Here is a 23,121-nt window from a genome sequence, read left to right as displayed (position 1 = left end):
GGCAGACAGATATATGCATGTATCTCTTATATATCTGTATGGTGTACACTCAAACACATACATATACATATATACATAAACCTAGAGATGAAATGAAAAAGAGAAAAGAAAAGAAAAGAAAAGAAAAGCTGTAGGTCATGAAATGTAGGAGGTCCACTGGCCAATACAGTGGTACCTCAGGTTACATACGCTTCAGGTTACAGACGCTTCAGGTTACAGACTCTGCTAACCCAGAAATAGTACCTCGGGTTAAGAACTTTGCTTCAGGGTGAGAACAGAAATCTGGCTCTGGCGGCACGGCAGCAGCGGGAGGCCCCATTAGCTAAAGTGGTGCTTCAGGTTAAGAACAGTTTCAGGTTAAGAACGGACCTCCAGAACGAATTAAGTACTTAACCCGAGGTACCACTGTATGTGTTTGTTACCTTTCTACGTAAAGCTTACACAAATACAACATAAGAAACGACCTATTCAAGACAGCGGCAATTGGCGGTGCTATCTGGGTAGCAAACTATGGTCAGCTAATTTAACAGCTGCAGGGAGGCATTCCTTCTGCGGTGCATGGGTCACTTCTGATCTTACATGCTTTTGAACCTTGAATAGTAATAGCCTTTTGGTCTCATTCTTTTCATTCCTCCCTCCCTTATTTCTTCTACTTGTAAGCTGCCCAGAGGACTTTGCATTATGGTGCTGAGTTGTGGAGGCTGCCCTGGGGTGCCTTTGTGTCATACCTAGAACACTTTGGCAATAGCCCTTGCAATTATGGCAAAATGTGGAAAAGGAGGGTGGCAGGTACTATGTCATCACACAGTGCAGGATGTAAAATACCTGGGCGTTTTGTTTTGTTTTGTTTTGTTTTGTTTAAAGGAGGGAAAATTGAGGTATAAAGCCAGGACAAAGGAAAGGCTTGGAAAAATAAAATCAAGCCAATACTAAGTTAAACAATTTACTGCCCCAGTGACCACCATGTAAGGTGTGGGGGCTGTAGTTGTTAGAACCTGGATCTCTCTCTCTGATGCCACCACAGCTCCAGAGGCAGCAGGTACATGTTCCTCCTGTTATCAATGCAGTATATTATTTATACCAATTTACTTGTTTATTTTATTTTTTATTAAATTTATATACTTCCCTTCATCCCAAGATCACAGGGTGGTTTACAATATAAAAGCTATTTAATGTTACACACACACACACACACACAGAGAGAGAGAGAGAGAGAGAGAGAGAGAGAGAGAGCTCTTTTTACAATGCAGCTTTAAAAAAATTAAAACACCTATCGATTTATCGCCCATTGATGCTTGTGTTGTTTTGGCCCATAGTCTAAGCCCATTTATTATTCCCCGAAAGCACTTCGTTTAGCACATATTGGTGATTACCACTTTATTATGTTAGGGCTTCGCGCTTGCCACGTTTTTATTAAACACGTTTCAGTTTATGATGGAGAAGGAGGTGGTATTCAGAATTCGCCTAATGCATCTCTCAGGAACCAAAGTCCTCGCTAGTCGTTCAGCACAGAAACAATGACCTCATGCCCCTTTCGGCTACACACACACACAGCGGCTGTGGCTGCTTTATTGTCCCGCTGGGGCTGCGTTACAAACGAGTTCCCCTTCCCTTGCTCTTCCAACAAACGCAGAAGTGAGGAAGGAGAGGGAGGGAGGGAAAAGGAGGACTACAATTCCCAGTGTGCCTTTCGATAGCTGCGCGAACAGAAAAGGAGGAGGTAGAGAAAAGTTAGGAGCGAAGGAGCAGCGCTTGGAATCACTGAGGCCGCTGTGCGCATGCGGGCAGGAGCCCTGGGAGAGAATGCCAGCGCAGGAGCTCCTATTCGCAGAGCGGGTTTACGCCCGGTTGTGCGCGTGCGGGCCCGCGCCGCCTTAGGAGCGTGCGCTACGCGATTTGCGCGGCGTTATTGTGAATGGCGGGGGGGAAGGCGGGGTGGATTCTATGCCTTGTATGCATGCATGCATGTATGTGAGTGTGTGCGGTAGTTGGTAGTGGCGGCGGCGGCGGCGGCGGTGGGAGGAGGATGATGTCAGCCTGCGAATGTCAACAATGTAGCGATTGAGGGGAGTAGGCGGCGTTCCATTGGGAAGAGCGCGAGCCACCGGGAGAGTCAGTGGAACCAACAGGACGGGGGCAGCAGCCGCAGCCGCAGCAGCAACAATACGACGCCGCCGGGCTGCGAAGAAGCGCGGAGCTGCCGCCGCCGCCTCCGCCACCGCCTTCGCCTTGTGCACAGAAGCCCCCGAGCGCTGCAGCGGCAGAGCAAGCCCTACGTGGCTCCCCCCTGCCATCTCTCTCTCTGCCTCCCCCACATCCCTTTTCGCCGTTGCAGCCTCTTCTTCCTCCGCCACCCTCTTCCACTTCCCCGCCCCCTCCCTTTTATATGTCTATATTCATTTCTGTCCCCCCCTCCTTTTATGTATATGCATGCCTATATGCGCGTGTACATAGGCATAGCTAAAACTCCTCCTGTGCAAGACTTCGCTTCGCGAGGCAGCTGGCTGTTGTTTTCATTTCATTTTATTTTTTGATCGGAGAGCAAGTCGGTATGTGACCGGCGCCTTCTGTGAGGCGCACATTTTTCTACAGACCACCTCAGCGGCCACCGCGAGAGCCCTCAGCGAGATCCAGTTTGTTTTGTTTTTTTTAAAGACCTATATAGATAGATATATTTCGCCCCCTTCCCGACGTTGGCAGGGAAAGGACCGGTGGCTTGTCGAAAGTTGCGTGGATGAGAAGGTGAGTCTCGTTCTCTCTCTTTTTCTTCTCAGGATGGGAGGAGGGCGAAGTTTGGCGCCGCGGGTTATCTGGGGGGGGGGGGGGAAAGGGCTGCTTTCCTCGCGGCGGGAGGGAGAATGTGCCTGCGCTTTATTTCTCTGCCTTTGCGCCTTTGTATTCTGGCGGGAGACCAGCCTCGTTGATCCGGAGGCTTCAGAAAGTCGAGACGTTGCAGCGCGGGAAGTGTACACGAAGCGAAGCCAGACCTGTTGTGAGGAGGCGGGCGGCCGTGGGTTGCGCTCCGAGAAGATCTGTTTTGTGTGTGTGAATGTGAATTGTGACCGGCACTGCTTTGGCTCTGTTGGGAGTCCCGCGCAAGGGTGGCTTTTATAGGTGGCTGGGGAGGAGCGAAGCGAAGGGAGGGGTGTGTGTGTGGCGTGGAGAGGGTTAGGCCTGCCTTATACAGTGGGCATTTTTTAATTTCATTAAAGCTTCCGTCCCAGCGCGCCAGGGGAAAAGTGGTGACTGCCCTGTGCATGCCCGGGGATGGGTGTTTTGAGCAAGCCGCAGGAGGAGGAGCTCAGGATAGTAAGTCGGAAAGCGGGGAAGGGGAGGGGTGGAGTGGAGAGAGAGCGACTCTTGTTTTTCATGCGAGCAGCTGTCAGATTGCGAGGCCTTTTTAACAAGCTGGGAAAGAGGGAAGGGGGAGTTGGCAGGCAAATATTCCCTGGCCTTGCACATCTACTTTTATGAATTCTCCCCTTCCCCCAAATGTGTCTCCGGTGCATTCCAGTTTTCCTGTGTTGCAACAGCGACTTGATGGTTCTCAACTGGGGTTGGGAAAAGCTTGTGCAGAACCTGGGAATGCCTTGAGACAAGTTCTAAGAAAGGAAGAGGTTGTGTTGTTGTTGTTGTTGCTGCTGCTGCTGTTTGCTTCAGGTGGTGCTGAATAGTGAGCGGGCAGAGAGGAGATGGGTTTCTTTTTGTGAGCTTGTTTTGTTTGTTCAATCTGGGTGGCTAAATGCTTCCTGCCAGATCCTTATTAAAGCCATCCAGCATGGGCAAGGCATGCAAAGCTGCTCGCATTATACCCGCTGCTTCTGCCCTCATCCTCCCATTGGGGCTTCCTATTCATAAGTCAATATGGATTGGGGATGTCAATCTGGTCAGCACCTCAAATCCTTTCTTGCCTCCCCTTCTCCTTCCCTTTCCTTCTTTGGAGCATAATAGGAATAACTTTGTGGTGCATTGCAATGAAATGAACACTTTGGGAGTCAATACTACATTGCAAGTTCCTGTGTATTCAAAGGCAGTGTCTAGTATTATTCTGTTGATTGCTTTGAAGAGAAATTTATGTTCTGTTTCCTCCCAGAGAGAGATCTGGAGCATGCATTTGTGAAAGTACTTGGGTCACTGTGTGTAAATGTGCATACTTAGGACATCAAAAATGATTGCTTCATTTATAGCGTCAGGCTGCCAAATCATTTAATTACTGGAAGTGCCTTGTGGCAAGCAAAACTCTCCTTTAAATTATTTGTGACAAACGTTGGAGGATGCATTATTGTAACACAAAAGATTGTGCCATAGTTTTTTTAAAGAGTGGTTTCTATATCAATTTAATCTGTTGAGTTGCACAGCAAAGGATAATTACTTCCCAACAAAATATCTCACTTGCCTAGTGGGTTCCCAAAATAAGATAATGCCAAATGAAAGACCACATTTTTCATCTCTCTCTCTCTCTATTCTGTATAAAGTTGGAGAGAGATGTTAACGCCGATAATTATTTTCCCAGATCATTAAAATGTAACATACAGACCAGGCCTCTTAACTGTAAAGGCTTTGGCTGTCATGAAGTAAGCTAAGTGTGAAATCATGCCTCTCCTTTTGTGGAACAGGCTATTTTTGTAAATCACCAGGCGTCTTTTTTAAAACGCTTATTGTGAGATCATTGGGCTTTTCATTACTGAGGCACTGGCAGATTTTGAGTAAACTTTTTTTTCTATTTTAGATTATCAGGATGTGGAAGTGACACCTTCTTACATGGAGGGGCCATAGTTTAGTGACAGAGAACATCTTTATGTGCAAATAGTCTCTAGCTGAATTTTTTGCCATCTCTAGTTAAAAGGAAAATAGGTGACATGACAGACCCATCTCTGTTTGAGATCCTGGAGAACTTGCCAGTCAGAGAAGGCAATGCCTGGGACAGATTGGCACATGACTTAATGAAAGCAGAGGCAAATTTCAAACCGGAATTTCTTATTTGTGGCTCAGCCACTCAATCACTATGCTATACTACATATATACAACACACATAATATGTTGTGCTAGGTACACACGTGTCCTCTATTTGGTACAATTTCTCCCTAGAATTACATAGGAAAATGCTCTTATTTAGGGATTAGGACCATTACAGACCGATCCATTGTATATTCACTAAAAATAAGTCCAGTGCTGATCAGTGCACTTACTCCCTGGTAGGTGTGAACAGAAGTGCAGTCTTGGCCTACATTCAAAAGCACATAGAGTAAAATTTTCATTGATCTCAATGGGGCTTTCTTCTGAATAAGCACAAACAGGATTAGGCAGCCCACGACTATGTATTGTCTCTACTAAAATCATATTTTCTTAGAATAAAATGCTAATAAATGTTATCCTTTGGCAGTAGAAATAATTTAGCACTCTTTTAATATGACTTCCTATGCTAGGTTGGACTATTTGCCAATCTGTGTCTTTCACTATGTCAGTTCATAGCGTTATGGGCGTGAGTCGGCTGGGTATTGGGCTCACATGAACCCTTCTCCCCTGTCTTCCTTTGATCTAGCTGCAAAAAGGCAATTGGAAGCTTCAACTTCCACTTCCACATTTTAAACTAACCAGAGTTAGTTACATATGGATTTAGGGGGATTTTGGTTTGAGTAAACTGTTTTTTTCAAATAAGCCATGATCATGCTATTGAGTATTATCCTGGCTTGTTCTAAAACCATAGCGTAAAAGTAAATACAAATTAATTTAATAAAAAGTGGTTCTAATCCTCTCCCTATATCCATACCATGGAGCGAGAACATGTGAGCCGAAGTGTGATAAGTGTTAAAGCTGGCATAGGCAAACTCGGCCCTTTTCTGAAGGGACTACAACTCTCATCATCCCTAGCTAACAGGACCAATGGTTAGGGATGATAGGAATTGTAGTCCCAAAACATCTGGAGGGCCGAGTTTGCCTATGCCTGTGTTAAAGTCATATTTTAGTATTGCACCACAACCCCAGCAAATATAGGCATGACTTGACCTACAGTAGGGATGGGGAACTGGATCTGACTGGTGTTTCAGATCAGTATTTCTCCCATCCCACTCCATGGTCAAGTGGACAGGTGGGCAGGGCTACAATGATGTTAGATAAGCCCCCCATCTTTTTGTCCTCATGGTTTGAAATCAAATATTGCAGTCAAAGACTCAACCTGTAAAGCACGAATGATCAGCTGATGTTGGATGCTGTGAAGACCCCCGAGTCAGCTGATTGTCACATCTTGCTACACACTTGTGCATAGCACTTTGCACAGGCCTTTGTAGGCACGCCAAACACTACACCACTTCAGCTGAGCCAGGTCTCTCATATGGTGTTGGGCATGGAGCAGATAAGCATGATGTGATCAAAATGGCCTCATGAGCCAAATGGGGAAGCGTGATTAGGCCCACAAGATGAAGGTTCTCCATGCCTTACCTTTATACATTATTGTGCTTTATAAATGGCTAAGCCTGCTTCACTCATTAAGATTCACTCGTGTCTTTTTTTTTTAATTGAGTAACAATTGTTATTACCTATTTGAAGCTTATGTAAGTTCAACACACATCAAATATACCCCCCCCCCAAAAAAAATTAATAGAGATGTACCTTAGATGTTTATGTCAGCATTGTAGCTTTTTGGATATGGCAATGAATAGCTTTTAAGGAAACATAGCTAATAAAACAAAATGCTAATACATTTTAGCCTGTAAACAGTAAATAATACTCCAATTATTTTTTTAATGAATGTCAGAATTGTAAGACGGTGCCAGTTCTGCCCTGTTGTAGAATACTTCCTCACACTTCAGCCCAAATTGAGATATGTCGTTGAAAATATTGGATGCTTGACATCGAATTCTTAGTGTAAAAGGGATGGCATTTTGTTTTGTGTTTCTTTTTCAACTCCCTGCTTTACAAGCGTGGGAATAAGAGTAGGGATTGTACGTTGGTATTCCCAGTTCTGCAGATAACTTGTTCTGTGACATGCTTCATTTTCTCAAGCTGTACAGGTAATGCCTACAGCGATGTTATAAAGATGATTGATGTTTTCAAGAGAGTTAAGAGATCTCTTGATGAGCAAATACTGTAGAGGTTCAAGCAATAGCTGAGGTAAACTCCAGACCTAATTAACTTCTGGAAGGTATGCATTCATATGCAATTGTAGGCAGGAGAGACAGGTTGAGGTGTGGAGGGATGACTACACACTGCTTCTTAACTTGCCACTAGAGAGCCTTGTGGGAAACTTGCAGTGCAATCCTGTGTATGTTCACTCAGAAGTGAAGTTCAATAAAGCTGTGAATAAAATTGCAGCCTTAATCACAAAACCCAAAGGTCTGGGTTTATCCAGACAAAGAAATGCACATGTGACCTTTTGTGAACAACCTCTGTGTGAAAACAGAGCAGGTAGTGCTTTTTCACCCAAAGACAAATCACAGGGGATATTCTTATAGTGGTGGCCCATGTATAAAAATGCAGCATATGCACATTCAGAAATGGATACGGTCTGGGGTAAAATTGTTGTATACTTCAGCTGGGAGCTTAAGAACTATACAACTATTTCCACACGCTCAATGAACCTTTGGCTTGGTATTTTTTGAATGGCAGCCCTCCCCCATCTAGGGTGGCAAACTGATTTTGAAATGTAGTTGATTTTCAAAAGCAGCTAAAGTGATAATGGCAGTTGGGAAGGGAGGGGGGGTTGCTGTCTAAAGAACACTATTCAAAAGTTTGGCTCTGCATGCACACATGTCGTTAAACATATTTAAAGTAGATCTTTGATCCCAGCCTTGATATGGAAGAAACTTTTTTGGATGATATCTCTGGTTTTGACATTCTCAGTTATGCAGCAGAGTTCATTATATGAACTTCCCCTTCTTGGAGCTTCTGCAATAATTATGAGTTAAGCCAAATTTCTTCGGAGTTCAGACTTGGCTTCTGATTTGTTCAGCCTTCCTATCATTGGTTCTTGCCACAGCTACTGCCAGCCCCTTCTCTTTCTTATAAAGTAGAACAGATGCTGCTGTAGCTTTCATTTGATACCTGCATTCTGGGTGCCAAGACTCTAGGAAATATTGTCTTCAGTGTCTTTCATAAAGACCCTGGAAGATACCTTGAAAAATACAATTCCTAGCGATTTTGCTGCCTAAAATACTGTTGCTGTATGAGTTCCTAACCACAGTACCAGTTACTCTTATCTGGAAGCAATGGGAATAATGAAAAGCTTTGAGGAAAGCAGCAAGCGGGCATTGTCATATTCCCAGTGACATCTTTGAGAGCATAGCCCAACATGGAATTTGGAAAGGGTCCAAATTTGAAAGAGTTAATTTGGGCCCTATTCCAAGCCAAGATAAATTAGCTTAGTTTAGGTGATCGCATTCCAGATTGGGTCTATTGCTAGTGGCTTGGTTTGCAGGTCACATCACTATGGTTTAATGTGAACAAGCACTACTCCCCGCCACACTGACAAAACAGCTAGCATCATTCATGGTTTCTTTCCTCCAAACAAACCAGAAGTGGTAGCAAATGTTTATGCTTGGCTTACTATTTGTGGTTTGTTTGGAGGAAACAAACCATGAATCTAGGTTCAGACAACATGATAAGCCAGGCTCTTGCTTGCTTTCTCTGTTCCATGACAGTAGCAGGAATCAGGGAGGAACGCTGCAAACTTTTCAGCCATGTTGGTTCACATCATACCATAGTTTGTTTAAAACAATGGTTTATTATGACATTTGAACTGGGCCAGTGACAGAGACCCTTCAGTGCTCATATTTACATGAACACGGTCATGTCCCTGTCTTTGTCTTGTGGATATTCATCTTTTGTTTGCCACCAAGCCTTCGTATTCAGAGGTAATAATAGTCTATAAAAAATAATGTAGCTTACTAGCTATAGGCAGTATTTGATAAAAGTATGTTCAGATACATAATATGAGAAGGAACCTTGCAGATACTTGGCGCTGTAATAGGAAATTTGCTGAGCATGATAGCTTTGATATGATAGCAAACTATAGTGTGTGATCATTCCTTCATATACATTCCTACAATAGATATTGAACGAAGTAGAACTACTTTTTATGGGTTGTTTGGTATATGTTTAGCAGTTCTAAAGCACGTCAAGTGTAAATAGATAAATAGGTACCGCTCCGGCGGAAAGGTAAACGGCGTTTCTGTGCCCTGCTCTGGTTCGCCAGAAGCAGCTTAGGCATGCTGGGCCACATGACCTGGAAGCTGTACGTCAGCTCCCTCGGCCAGTAAAGCGAGATGAGTGCCGCAACCCCAGAGTCGTCCGCGACTGGACCTAATGGTTAGGGGTCCCTTTACCTTTGGATTTGGATTTTGGATTTGATATCCCGCTTTATCACTACCCGAAGGAGTCTCAAAGCGGCTAACATTATCCTTTCCCTTCCTCCCCCACAACAAACACTCTGAGGTGAGTGGGGCTGAGAGACTTCAGAGAAGTGTGACTAGCCCAAGGTCACCCAGCAGCTGCTTGTAGAGGAGCGGAGACACGAACCCGGTTCCCCAGATTACGAGACTACCGCTCTTAACCACTACACCACACTGGCTCTCACTTTACCTTTACCTTTACCTTTGGTATATGGATATATGATATAATTTGGCAATCTACATGGGAAGTAGTTTTTGTGTGTGTACAGATTTGTTAGTATGGTGTAACGTTAAGTGAATTGCCACTTGTATATGTATGTGAATTGTTATTGTGGGTTCCTAAGTTATTCTGTATTGTGATTCTATTAAAGGTTGATAATAAAGGATATTAAAGGTTGAGCCTCCAGAAAGGGAGGACATGAGCTCGAATAAATGAATGTGTATGTTCTTGAATAGCAGTAATGAAGCATTAGGTTTACCTGTAAGTATTTAATAATGTCTTCCACTAGGATATAGCTAACAGTTTCATTGTTTCACTTCTAAAATCCAATTCTGTATACCCTCTGAAACACTGAAAGGGAATCTTTCAGCTTGTGTAAAGTGATTCAGTAATACTGCCTCATACCAATTCAATATTTGATGATAATGTCTTGGCATGCAGAATTTTTATATCTGGTTCCGTCTTTTATGTGACCCCATATGATGCATCTTCTGATTAACGTAGCCTTTCATCAGCTATAGCTGTACCAATTTCGTTGAATGCCCTGTGGTGTTAGGGAGTAAATATAATATGTTACACTGTTAATTTGGCACAGATGTTTTAAAATAATTGAACTTCCTGTGTTAGCAATATAGACAGACCCTGCTTCCATTAGTGGATTTCAAAGAAAATAATGGTTTATCCTGGAATACTTCAAGTGCCCATTTTTCCTTTCTAAAATCTGCATACGGTTTGCTACAACTGTGCTAATAATGCCTACTCAGCTCTTGCAAAACTTGGTCACTGTTTCTTCTGTTCTGAGCAGAACAAAATAAAATAAAATAAAAAGAATCTTATGGCAGCTGCATAAATTAAGTATTCATTTTGAAGCTTGCCTCAAGAAAATGTAAAATGTATGAGCATAGCCAGCTGAGTTGCAGCATGCTCGTTTTGCTTTCTAGTCAGACTGAAGCATCTTTGTAGTGTGTTGAAAAGCGTCATACTTAGCCTGCCACTGCTAGAGTTGAAATGATAATTTTAGAGCAAGCGAGCAGAGGAATGCATATAAATTTCTGTGTGATCAATAATGAGCTCAAATTGAAGCTACTGGCTTAGTACAACAATTACCAGCATTGACAGAAGAGCTATTGAATGAACAATGCATGCAAATCAAAAGGCAAAAGGGGTAGCATTTTAAAAAAACAACACAGAAACTAACCAATTTGGTGATATGTTATGTGAGTGACATATAATGTTTGTAATCTTCTATGGAAGGTTGAAAAATGGGTACTCTTCACTTGCTCATTGAGACTTTGGGTAGTCCAGTTTTCATACTTGGGTATGCTGCTATTTTCCTGCTATAGAAAATGACTTTAAGATAATGCTTTTTATGCATGCATGCTTTCCTGGAAGTAATTCCCTGTGCATTTAGTAGTGCACTTAGGATCACAGAATTTGTCATCCTAAAAGAATAATGAATTGGTATAGTAATTTCCTACTTGGCCCTAAACCTGAAGCCTCTACAATTTTTGTGCATGTGGATAATATTGTTTCTGCATTCAAATCACTTATCCTAACATATTCAGATTGAAATTAATTAAGAATACTCTGAAATCACTGTGTCCTGAACCCCTGCCGTACCAGGCAGCAAGTTCTCCCTGGGGTATACAGTCCCCAAAAGTGCAGTTCCGTAGAACCCCTGGAACATCGAAGCCAAGGTCCATCCACATGGAAAGTTGAGCAGACACAGCACCTCAGCTCTGCTTCCCTTTTATACCTTGTGTGTTGATTGCAACTTCTGGGCTTGACGAAGCATGTGACCCTCACCTAAGCCTACTCTAGCTGAGGAATCTCCCAGAGCTAGTGAGCTGGGCTATGCACCCTTGCCTGCCTCTGCCCTCCTGGAGTGCACCTCCTACTGCTCCCTACGCCTCAGAGCTGACTGTGTTTGTGGAGATGGGGACCCCTTTGGCTCTTGTGAAGGATCCTGTTCCTCTGGTTTCGGGGCAGCGACCCCCATCCTCTCGCCACCCCATGAGTACATTCTATGTGTTCTGCTCTGGGTTCCTGTAGCACATTCACATAGTGGTCAAAAAGTAAAAGAATGGCTGTTGCACATTATGGAGTATAGCGATAGTGCAGGAAATATACTGGCATGTATCTGCTAATTTCTTTACTAGAGCTGTCCACATGTATTGTGAAGCTAAACTGTGGCTTAACACAGGGGTGGGGAGCCTGTTAGGCAAGATCTTTACTTCTCCTCTCTCCATGGACCAACTCTCATCTATTCATCTCCCCACTTGTTGAAGCTGACTGGCTTACATGGGGGAAGGGGTCTGCTTGACCAGCGCACTCCCTGCAGGAAATGTGCTGGGGAAGCCTCACCCAGCAGTTTGAACCTGGCCCATCAGCTGACATCACCCAGCAATTTCATCTGATGGACAGTGGCCATGGTTTGGTATAAATGACTTTGAAGGCCAAATTGAACCTCCTGGTGGGTCAGGATTGGCCTGTGGACTAGGCAGTTCCTCTCCCCTGGCTTAGAGTGAACAAGTAAGCATGCTCATGCCTGGCTGCTTTCCTTCTCTGTTCCTGCTGCTTTGGTTTGGAGTGAGATCTATTTGGTTTAGAATGAGACGACTACGGGTTCAGATGTAATGCTTAAGCCAAACCAAGGCTTAGCTCTTGGTAGCATGGTGGCTGCAGGAATGGCACAGGATTGAAGCTGCCGTGATTCTCTCCCTTGCACTGGTATGTTTGTTCATTCATGCTAAGCCAAATTTTAGTTGAGTTATGTGTGAACCAGGCCACTGTACGACGAGGACTGAAAAGGTTAATAGATTGCTATAATCCTGTTATTTGCAGGTCTACAATTTTAAGCCTGAGTGAAGTAGCAGCAATATGTGCAGATTGTGTTCATCATATTACTGAATAATTGCAAGTGTTTCCCCTGCCTCTCAAAAACCAATCCAAAGCCTGTGAATTGGGTCTTCGAGGTCAAAAGGCATTATCTTCTAATATGACTAAATTCCAGCATTTTTCTTTCTAGAAATAAACCTTTATCCTCCAGCTTATGAAGTCATTTCTTAACTAGAGCATTTGATACTGTGAGTGTTCAAAGTTCAACAAAAGACTCCCAACTTTAAAAAAGGAAGTGCATTTTACAGCCCGTGCAGTAAGTTGTGCTCTGTGACAACAATTTCAGTTCTGAAAATAGAGAAGTGGCTCAAGTCCTTTGTTTGAATAAATAAGAAAGCTAAAACTAGTTGACTCTTGAAACTCAAATGCAGCTGCTAATTATAACTCACATTAAAATATTTTGAAAAAGAAAATATATGCAAGGTTTGAATAAGGAGAATAGAACTGTAAGCTGAAGGTTGTTCTGAATGCTTGTGTGTGTGTGTGTGTGTGTGTGTGCACGTGCGTCTGCACTTACTGAGTGGGAAGGGTTTTGCGTGTGTGTGCATTTAGCGTATTTGAGCCATTAAAAAATGTCAGCAGTTTCCTACAGGCAGCTCTTGCTGACTCACATGTCTGCCTGCAGCACAAGCTACCTTTAATTTAAGCTGTGCGCAATAGGAGAGCACAGACTCAAAGAATGTGAGAGAGGTGTTTTGTTGCTCAAAGGCTATTTTTAAGTTCCCTTTGCTGCGGCAGTTTCCTTCCTCATTAACACAATACAACTTTCTTCTTCTTCATTTTAACATCTTCAGATTGCTCTTTAGATGCACATTTCAAGCAAAGATGCCCACGTTTGCTGCACCCCTGCTGATGTGGGGTGGCTCCTACTGATGTTTTGTAGAATATGTTTGTCTGTCTTGGGGGCTGCTCTACACATTGCATGACAGCACACCTAGGTTAACCGTTGAAAGCATATTTGACATGGGGGTTCATTTAATCCTTTACCTGATTACAGCAGCCATGTTTCAAAATGTATTTATCTCACTTACGCTTTTCAATTTTAGATACATATGTGCCTGTACACCCCCCAAGAAAACCTCCAAACCACACAGTGATCACAGGTAGTGCGTTTCCATGAGGGTCTTGCTGGCTTTTATGCCTATTGGATAATTGCAGATCGTTACTGCTCTTTTCTCCTTTTCCCCTTTTCCTCCCCTGTTTTCTTTCTTGCCAAATGAATTCCTCATTAGTTACAACAGTGAATCTTGATTGCATAGGTATCTGAGTACACACCTGCACAGCAGTTTTTCATGCTGCCAGAACAACTAGAGAATTCCTGAACAGGCTTTTCTTGCAGCATTCCTCTGTGTAGCACTGTGCCTTCTGGCCAGTGATTCCCACAATGGAGGGCCGTTCATTTTATGAATGGATAGGTGAGTGCATGTGGCCTTCCGGAATTCAGTGCACTGAAAAGTTCATATCTGGTACCCTGTGATCTTAGGCAGGCATAATTTCACCATAGGATGGTGACCAGCATGATGCTAGTTCTAACTGTCAGGAGTAGATTAAATCCCAAAGTCTCATTATGCTCCTGTGGATTCAGCTTGTTTCATCTTTCCCAAACGGTTCTATCTGTTGACATAAGAGCCCTCCTTCCTTTATAACAGAACAAATAGTTGGTACATACTTTGAGTTCTGTCTGCAGTTTCTACATCTTGGTTGGCACATGGTCTCCTGTCTGAAACACTCTTACCCAGCATATTTTTTGCTTTAAAAACTGGTTACACTGGAGGCATGCAGAAGTATAGTTGAACCCATGGGATCTGTTCCATGCATGAGCATGATTGGTGTACTAATATCTGCGTGGTGTCAATGGTTTGTGGTGAAAGCCAGGGTGCCTTTGCCACACCATTACACAAAGTGTAAGCTGCTCTGTTATACTGGTATTCCATTACACTGGTATTGCCTCACCAGGGGAGTTGGTGGCGCTGTGGTCTAAACCACTGAGCCTCTTGGGCTTTCTGATCAGAAGGTCAGTGGTTCAAATCCACACAACAGGGTGAGCTCCTGTTGCTCTGTCCCAGCTTCTGCCAACCTAGCAGTTCGAAAGCACACCAGTGCAAGTAGATAAATAGGTACCGCTGCGGCAGGAAGGTAAATGGTGTTTCCATGTGCTCTGATTTTCGTTATGGTGTTCCGTTGCACCAGAAGCAGTTTAGTCATGCTGGCCACATGACCCAGAAAGCTCTCTGTGGACAAATGCCGGCTCCCTCAGCCTGAAAATGAGACGAGCGCCGCAACCTCATAGTCTCTTTGACTGGACTTAACCATCCAGGGGTCCTTTCCCGTTTATTACCTCGCCAAGGTCTGCAAATGGCATTTAATATTATAATTCTGAAGGTTAACTAATTGTTTAATTGTTCTGCCTTTACAAGAATGTGTTGCTTATGATGTTGCAGGCCAACTGCTAGATTTTAGGAGTGATCCCACTTCTTTTCCAGATAGCAATCTAGAGGCTACGACTGTATTTTTCTTTACTACCTGCAATATTGCAATGAAGTTGGCAGCACCTAGGAGTAAGAGCTTTCACACTTATGGCACACAGGCTGCCAACTGGGATATGACATATAAAATCACAATGAGGCAGATAACATTAAAGCAGGCTTCACCAACCTGGCACCCTCATATGTTTTGGTCTATGGCTTCCATCCACCCCAGCCAGCTTGTCTTTTGCTGAAGTGCAAAACATCTGTAGGGCCTCATGTTGCAAAGGCTCACTAAATAATGGACTCTCTCTCAAAATTTTGAAAACACATGTTTTTTTGTTTTTAAAGACAAGACTCCCTTGTTTTTAAGCAACTCTTGTTAGGTCCCTGCAATCCATTTGACTAATGATTAAGAATGGGAGGGGGCAGAAAATTATTTATTTATTTATTTATTTAAAAACCCTGAGTGCTGTGGAAGAAGTGAAATAAATGGGTATTCTTGGTATTCTCCAATACATAATGACTCATTGGTTTCAGGAGGTTTTCTACTTCTAATAATAAATCTGTACAAAACTCTTCTTAAAAAATCTGTGGTGCAAGTTCCTACTCATAGTGAAAGGCTGGAAAACTTTACATGAAGAAGCACTCTTTTTTTTCTTTTAAGTCAATCAGTTATTTATTATTTCTTTGGTTAGGTGAACAGTTACCTTGCGTGGTATGATTGCTATATCTGTTCCTTAAAAAACAAAGAGAAGGCTCCTACTCTCCCCTGGGTGCTAGCTGCATGGTTAAGAAATATGCATAGGAATGGAAAATATATAGATTCCACTGACTTGGCAAAGCATAAGCTGGAATATCCTCCTTGATCCTGTAGTCCTGTTTCCAAGACAGACAGAGAGGAAGTCACATATAAGTTTCCCAGGTTGGCCTGTTAAGCCTCTGCTTCTTTGTGACACCATCTGCACAACTGCTGTTGCAGTTTCTTTCACTTCTTTGGGTATTCAGGGTATTTAGCTACCCAATTCTCCTTCTTAAATTACTTAATAATACTTTTATGCATGTGTAATCCTATAGGCAAAGTGGCTTCTGAAACTAGGGAGTTGGAGGTCAGGAATTCCTCACCAGTGAATTGGAGGTTACTGGAAGCAGAAGTTGGACACAGGACAGATGATTTCATTTATATACCACCTCTTTTTTCAACAATCTCGAGGTGGTGTACATGATTCTTCCCTCCCTATTTCATCCTCCCCTGTGAGATAGGTAAGACTGAGAAACACCCTTTATGGTGTTTCAGCTTCATACCTGAGTAGGGATTCAAACTCTAGTCTCCCAAACACTAACCATTACACTGCAGTGGCTTCCAGTGTTCTGTCTAAGTCAGGTAGTGGACTGTTCCTTCCTATAAATTAATTGGCATCCTGCTATAGAACTCTTAATCATTTGTGAGGTTGTTTTGGTTCTATGATGTGTGCTTTACTCAGTTATTCCAGTTTTAGGAACTATTGAAGGGGGAAACAGGCAATAGCTGGAGCAGGTATCAATCATGTAGTTAAAGTTAGATTTTAAAGCACAATATACAGGGTGAGTCCTTTAAAAGAGGCCCCGTGGATACAGAGTACACATGTTCCACAGGGCCTCTTTTAAAAGACTCACCCTGTAGTAAGCTATATGGTGCCCCAAATTCTGTAGATTGGAGGGTTGGGAGGTACATTGCCACCCTGACCTTTTAAACGATTTGCTTGGAAGTAATTGATTTTGAGAAAACATAGTTATGTGGCATTGATGAAGCCATAGTTGTCCTCATTTGTAAATCTTTTTAGGTAGCCTTAGTTTTCTGAATCTGCAACACAGAGCTTTGTTATTTGTTCAAAACATTTATATATTGTTATTCACCCAGTTTGGATTTCAGGGTAGTTTACGCAGCTGGTGAGACCCAATAAGGATGTGAGCAAGATAAGTTTGCCTATCTTACTATGATTGTCTCATAATATTTTACCGTACATGCTTTTATAGTGGCCATGGAATACATTTTAGATTTTTTTTTGTATGGCAAACCACATTATTCAGCGCTGTAAATATCTGTTACTGCTATCAGCACTAAATATTATCTCCTAATGTTGAGACATCAAATCACCTACACAGTGATCCCAAGTATGTTATTTAGGAGTAAAATATATTGAATTTTGTGCATCTCAGTTCCTGGGAAATATGCTTAATATCCCAGATTTAATATGGTAGATTGAACAGTAGCTTATGAGTGCTTTTGGCTAGCTCTGGGAAAATATTACCAAGATGCAATTATTAAAAATAACTTAAATATATGATTCAAAGTTTATGACGAGAGTCGTATTTTCTCAATGCAGATGAAACACTAGTATTTTAAAAGGCTCCTATAGGAAATTGCAGACACTAGATATTTTATCCATAGATGCTTCACCCATAGACTTAATTGTGGCAGTTACAGTACTGTGTTTAGAAACATGCTGTTTGTTTTTAACTGGGAGTATTATTATGGGCTTGTTGAAATAACACTGGTAGGAGGGAAAGCAAATTCTTTCTTTGAAAGGGACATGATACACTGTAATCATGCCAATGTATCGGAGAGAAGTCAGTGTTCAATATGGTTGGGACTCACCACTGAGTTATAGAAATTTTCTGAGTAAATAAGTAAGCTTCCAATGGTGGAAACAAAATAGAAGAATAACACCTAACTGTTGGGTTTTGTTGAGACCAATAGGTGAGTTATTTTTAATAAAAGGCAAAAGGGTAAAGTTAATTTAGTATGCACCTACACATGAACCACTGCCATAGCTGCATGATCCTAGCAAAAGATAATTAACAGTTGGCTCAGTTGGTTAGAGTGTGGTGCTGATAATGCCAAGGTTGCAGATTCGATCCCTGTATGGGACAGCTGCATAGTCCTGCATTGCTGGGGGTTGGACTAGATTATCCTCAGGGTCCCTTCCAACTCTACAATTCTGTGATTTACGAATATTTATACCCTCACCTACTAACCAAAGTTTTCAAGTAGAAGTGTAGTTATCAATGAAATGTAAGAATGGTGGCTACTCAGAATATATTATTCTTTAAATTCTTCATGGTCTACTATATGTGCAAGTAATGTGCCTATTTTGAAACAAGGGAACCATTTTCTTAAGAAGGAGCTCTGTGCAAAATCTTGATCGGAGACCAAGTTTTCCAAATAATAGATAATGAGAAGATTGAGTATTGAGTGTTGTCAGTTTTATTCTGTTCTGTTTATGCTATTTTTCTGTTCTTTGTATTTGTAGATAGATAGATAGATAGATAGATGGATGATAGATGTTTTAATACTTATGTGTACCCTGCCTTAAGACCTTTGAGTGAAGGGTGGGCTATACATCTTTGAAATACATACACATACCATGCAGGAGGGTATTTTCATATTCCTGAAATACCTTCTGGTGGTTCATGACTGGATTTAGGACAGATTTCTGAACTTCGTGTGCAATCCAAAACCATATTTGCATTCAAATCAAATTGATAAGGAAGCAAGTCTCTTTGAACTCTGCGCACTTGCTTCCAGATAAAAATACATTTAAATATTGGGGTGTTAGTTATATAAGCTTCCTTGTGTGAAAAATAATGACATGTTGTGCAGAAGCCAGAATGAGTTAAGCAAAATTAAAGACCATTGATCTCAGTGGGACTGAAGAGTACTTACCGTATTTTTTGCACCATAACACTCACTTTTTTCCTCCTAGAAAGTAAGGGGAAATGTCTGTGCGTGTTATGGAGGGAATGCCTACGGGTGGCGGGGAGGATCTGCTGCAGTCGTGAGCAGAGGATCCATAGTTCCCCTTCCTTCCCTCCTCCGTGGCTCGCTTTGAAACAGCAAAGTGGGAGAAGAGCCGCTGAGTGGGGAGGAGAGAGGGACAGAGAGCCTGCTTCTTTAAAGGAGCAAAGCGGGAGAGGAGAGGAGCCGCTTACATGAGTGTAAGCGGCTCCTGTCCGGTTGGCTCCTTTAAAGCAAGCAGGCTCTCTGTCCCTCTCTCCTCCCCACTCAGCTCGCTACATAGCAGCAAAGTTGAGCGGGGAGGAGGAAAAAAAGCAGAGCCTGCTTGCTTTAAAGGAGCAAAGTGGAAGAGGAGAGGAGCCTTCTCCTCTTATACCCCTCTTCTTCATTATTAGCAGCATCCTTCTCCACCCACCCCACGCGTGCTCCTTCTCCCCTTAAACGCCTCTTCTTCATTATTAGCAGCATCCTTCTCCACACACCCCACGCATGCTCCTTGTCCCTTGAGTGCTTTTCCTTCGGCTGGGGGAGGGCGGGATATAAATAAAATTTATTATTATTGTTATTATTGTTATTATTATTATTATTATTATTATTATTATTACTATTATTATTATTATTATTATTAATTATTCCTTCCCTCCCCACTTAAAACATAGTTACAAAGCACGGATCCACATGGATCCTCAGGATTTTTGCACTGGGTCACCCCAAATTCACCATCAGATCACATAGCATGTCCATGGCTACATCTTGCACCAAAGAAATCATGTACCCACTATTGCTTGGGGCCTGCAAGTTAAGGTAATAATGAGGTATTACAAATTCATAATGTCTTGAATGCAGTGTTATCTTAATGTAAATTACTTCTGGACAAACTGAATTGTCTGCAAGAAGACAAGTGAAACATTCCACCCATTTGTAGGCTTGAATTTAATTAGTTTTAATAAAATGTGCTAAAAGTCCCCAGACTTTGCCTACAGGAAGAGAAAACTGTCCAATTTGCATCAAACTTTTAGTGTCCATTTTGACTAGACAGCTGTAAATTAGAGCCTGGCTACATGTTGAATGGGACACGGGTGGCGCTGTGGGTTAAACCACAGAGCCTAGGACTTGCCGATCAGAAGATTGGCAGTTCGAATCCCCACGACCTGGTGAGCTCCCGTTGCTCGGTCCCTGTTCCTGCCAACCTAGCAGTTCGAAAGCACGTCAAGTGCAAGTAGATAAATAGGTACCGCTCCGGCGGGAAGGTAAACGGCGTTTCCGTGTGTTGCTCTGGTTTGCCAGAAGCGGCTTAGTCATGCTGGCCACATGACCCGGAAGCTGTACGCCAGCTCCCTCGGCCAATAAAGCGAGATGAGCGCCGCTACCCCAGAGTCGGCCATGACTGGACCTAATGGTCAGGGGTCCCTTTACCTTTACTGTTGAATTCATCGCATCAAAACCATCCACATTCAAACCAGCTTAGAATTCCTAAGGTCCTCCAGAAACAGAGATTGCAGGCTAGAGAGGATCACCAGCAAAACACAAAGGAAAACAGGAGCAGCTGGCCAACTATCTCCAGTCATTGTGCATCTGTGCTCTAGTGGCCAATTGCCCATCATGGCATTGTGGATGAGAAAGGACAATTAGGAGAAAAAGCAAATCAAGATGAACAACACAGCTAGAAAAGCAGCCAGCGAGATTGACCCTGCCATTAGGCTGAGAGAAAAGCTTCTTCTTCTTCTTCTTCTTCTTCTTCTTCTTCTTCTTCTTCTTCTTCTTCTTCTTCTGTCATGAAAGGGAGGCAGATTCTTTGTTGTTTCACTTACTGTATTTCTACTCCTGAGGAAAGGCACTTTCTGCTTCAGGCTCGGAAATAATTTGATGATTAGCCTTGGCTAACCTGCAGCTTGACTGGTGAAGGCATTTTCTGTTGTTCCTCAGGAAACAAAACGTAGGGTTTTCTAGTGGAAATCCGGACAGAAAAGTTGTTCAGCTTTCTTTTTTTCGGGGTGGGGGGGGAGGGAGTTATTGAGCTTTAGTTCGGCCAAAGGTTATTGAGCTTTTCTGGCAAAATCGCAAAGAAGCCATTTTTGAGCTTCTGTGTGTGCGCCTATCTGTAGTCTTATAGAGAACACTTTTTGCTGGGTTACAGATATTAGGATAGCTGACGTCACTACCAAATGGCACTCTCCTTACTGCACCCTGCTCTTTTTATACTTGTGAGTTTTCATTCTATTTTCTTATGCACAGGGATATTGTGTTTGGGGTTAGAAGTGGTTATTTCAGTTTTGAAAAAGAAACCAAGTCTTGCTAAATGCACAAAACTTTCCACATGCTCTTTGAGTCTTTGTTAATGTGCATTATGAAGTAACAGCAAGTCTGTCTTCTAATACATCCTTTTTCCATCTGACATTTGGATATTTCCCACCTTTCCAAGTGATGTCTGCTGATCTAGTTAATCTGAGCACATACTACAGTGACACACATACCCCAACTATATGGAGAATCCGCCTCTTCATAGTTCCAGCCTTATTTCAAACATTGTGTTATATCAATATATTGTGATGTTTAACTGGTGATATATTGTGATGTTGGAAACCAGATATTGCCGAGCCCTAGCGGGAAAGGGTATCACCCTTTCATCTTCTTCCTTCTGTTCGACATACTTTCCAGGTTGGGGTGTAGCAACCACCTTTGCCTCCTCATAACAAAGCATGCAGGCTTTGCTGGCGTCAGACAAATTCCTCAACGGTACCACTGAGACTATGGGCACCATGTTGGTGACCCCAGCACTAAAAGGCTAATATGAAGAGAAAATAATCTACTGCTAATGTGAATTCTTTGGATGTAGTGTCAACAAGTCTACGATGATTCATAATGGTGTGTTTTAATAATGATATTGTGGGGAGTAGAGTGGTTCTGCAGTTAGACACAACCTTTTATTTTTAATTATGTTTCCATAAGTGACCCTCCTACTTGAACTCTTCAACTTGGAAAAGCATTTGTGCCCTGGAGAAAACTCTCAAAAACGCTTCAGATCCTGGATTTCTTAAAAGCCAGTCTTTCAAGGACTGGGAGGTGGGGTTTGTTTTGTTTTTTCGTTCAGAATGAAATCCCATTCCAGGATCTTAATTTCTTCAATGTGTATCAATATGTGGTGATTGCTGGCTTTAGGTAATGATTGCTGGGGAGGGGGGGGGCTTGTCATCTGGGCAGCCCAGGACCACCATACACCCTACCCAGACTTGTGCCCCGGGAAGGTCATTTTGGTGCTGCTAACACAGTGGTTTGACTTCACGCCTCAAGTGCACTCCATTGTCTCTTGAGACAGATGCCACAACAAATGCTCGTGATAGAGAGTTTTTCTTTCTTTCTTTCTTTCTTTCTTTCTTTCTTTCTTTCTTTCCATTGAAATTCTACCAAATACTGTAAAAAATGCTTCATTGTGAATCTTTTCTCTTTGGAGGGAAGGCTATTGGGCTATTTCCTCCCATCTCGGTTAAAGTGAGAGTTTGTCAGGGTGGGGAGAGTCTTATTTTCATGAGGGTCTCATAGTCCATTAAACATAAAATTGCATAGTTGGCAATTTTTATATCAATAGCTTAAACTCATAATACATTAGGTGTTGTTTTAAAAAAACCAAGTGAATGCGGCAATCACTAGCAGAATCCAAGGATCACAACAGCAAATATTTTTAAAAACGTTGTAGTGAAGCCCTATACTGAGGCAGTTTCTTGGCAGAAATACCTTTCAGCGCATTCAGAAGTGAATTTGGAAGAGAGATGAGGGCCCTTTAAAAATAAATAAATAAATATTTTGTGGTTGACTCTATAATGTAAGCATTCAAACGAATATCCTTTTTGGTTGCAATTTACAGAGCTGGCAGCCTAGTCAGTGATTCACTTTGCAGGTGCAGTTCTATTCAGTTGGATAAACCACTACTTTAAATAATCGCTCGAGTGAAACATAGCAGTTAAAAATGGCATTTAAATGTCTGCTTTTCTTTTTAATTCGTCCAAAGTTCTCTTTCTCCCTTTGATATTACGCCCATATATGGCTCGTGGCGGTGGGACATCTCTGGACTTTTTGAAATATAAAGCATTTCCCAAGCATTCTCTTAATACTGTAGTGATTCTGTAAACCATCTCCATAGATTATTTGGGCTTGTCTAAACAATTTATATTGTTTGCCAGGACTTGAAAGCCTTTACATCTTTTCTGAAATAATGCAAACAGGCAAAACGTCTCTTAAAAGTGTGTCTGAAGGGTCCTTCTAGAACTTGGTTACATAGCCAATTTTCACAAGATGGCACCTCTTTAATTTTCTGCAGTCTCAATTTTGTTTGTGTAATAACTAAAGAAAAGTATTGTGCTTAGATCTGGGAGTGGC

The 23,121-nt window shown here is 42.3% G+C and overlaps 1 protein-coding gene across 3 annotated transcripts in view; it reads left to right on the top strand.

Moving 5' to 3' along the window:
- Positions 1-23,121, top strand: part of BACH2 (BTB domain and CNC homolog 2) — a 220,717-nt gene that overhangs the window by 48,964 nt on the left and 148,632 nt on the right. Inside the window, exon 1 of one of the 3 annotated variants that reach the window (XM_080999867.1) lies at positions 1,910-2,742. The exons of 1 other annotated variant lie outside the window; for it this stretch is intronic. The gene's annotated coding sequence lies outside the window, so the exon portion shown is untranslated. Of the gene's footprint in view, positions 1-1,909; positions 2,743-3,220; positions 3,310-23,121 lie in introns of those variants that run through there. One more of the 3 variants, XM_080999870.1, reaches the window with a different exon arrangement.

The sequence above is a fragment of the Podarcis pityusensis genome (genome assembly GCF_964106645.2).
Source record: "Podarcis pityusensis genome assembly, chromosome: 3".
Classification (NCBI taxonomy): Eukaryota; Metazoa; Chordata; class Lepidosauria; order Squamata; family Lacertidae; genus Podarcis; species Podarcis pityusensis.
This window is presented reverse-complemented; position numbering and strand designations above follow the sequence as displayed.